Below are 990 nucleotides of genomic sequence, written 5' to 3' on the forward strand. Positions count from 1 at the left end.
ATAAAGATCACAGCAGTTAACAGTCGGTTATTGCTATTGGAATTGGACTGCCTCAAAGTTATTTGAATGATCCCACAATTCTCTCTACAAAGAACGAGTCAACAAGCTGTCCCTTGTTTGCATAAGTATTTCTGCTTAATAGCACAGTCACATAAAGCCAGTATGTACTGTATGGGAGAATAGTCTTACAGTTTTCTTGCTATCTAAGCATTCAGATACCAATGGCTTGCTAAAGAAAAGAAAAATAATGTAATGTCTATTTTATTCTCAGGTCAACAGCTCACAACCTTTTCTTGTGTTACAAAAAGTCATTATTTAATTAATTTTGTTCCAAACAAATGATAGACATTTCTGTTTTTGTATGACATTTATTGGCAGAAAGTATTCAGAAATGATACTAATTCAACTAAATATTCTGGACATTCAATGCGTAGCTGAATTGCTGGTTTTAAACCTTAATTATTATCATTTTATTTTTTATGTGTTTGCTTTGTTTTGTTTTTGTTTTTGTTTTATTGGGAGAGTTACCAATCCCATTTTACCCAGACACAAATAGCATTGCAGACTTGGTGGGGGAAAAAGATTTTTTTAGGAAAAAACTTTCTGTATTTATGATAGATATATACATTTTTGGTGTTCAGTAGATTGTTGCATTGGAAATGAATTTAAACAGTATGGTAGATTGAAAAATCTTTGTGTACATTTAGCTTTTGTATCGTCCAAATTTAAGGCGCTTCATTTGATGTTGTCTTGGTCATTTCAATAGACTAGATTAAGGAGCAGAAAAACGATCTCTACTCTATTTCTGTCCAATTCTCAGCTTCTGGTTTTTGTTCTCCCAGCTAAATCTCTTTGTCACAAGGGGTTTCTCACCTTTGGTTGGTTCAGCATTGACCAAAATCGAAGAGAAATCTGGGGTGTGTTTGAAAATTGTTCAGTTATATTTGTGTTACCTTAGTGCACTTACCACTGTCTGAATTTCGCTCTTTC

Source organism: Sinocyclocheilus grahami, unplaced genomic scaffold, assembly GCF_001515645.1.
Source record: "Sinocyclocheilus grahami isolate Dianchi unplaced genomic scaffold, SAMN03320097.WGS_v1.1 scaffold462.1, whole genome shotgun sequence".
NCBI lineage: Eukaryota > Metazoa > Chordata > Actinopteri > Cypriniformes > Cyprinidae > Sinocyclocheilus > Sinocyclocheilus grahami.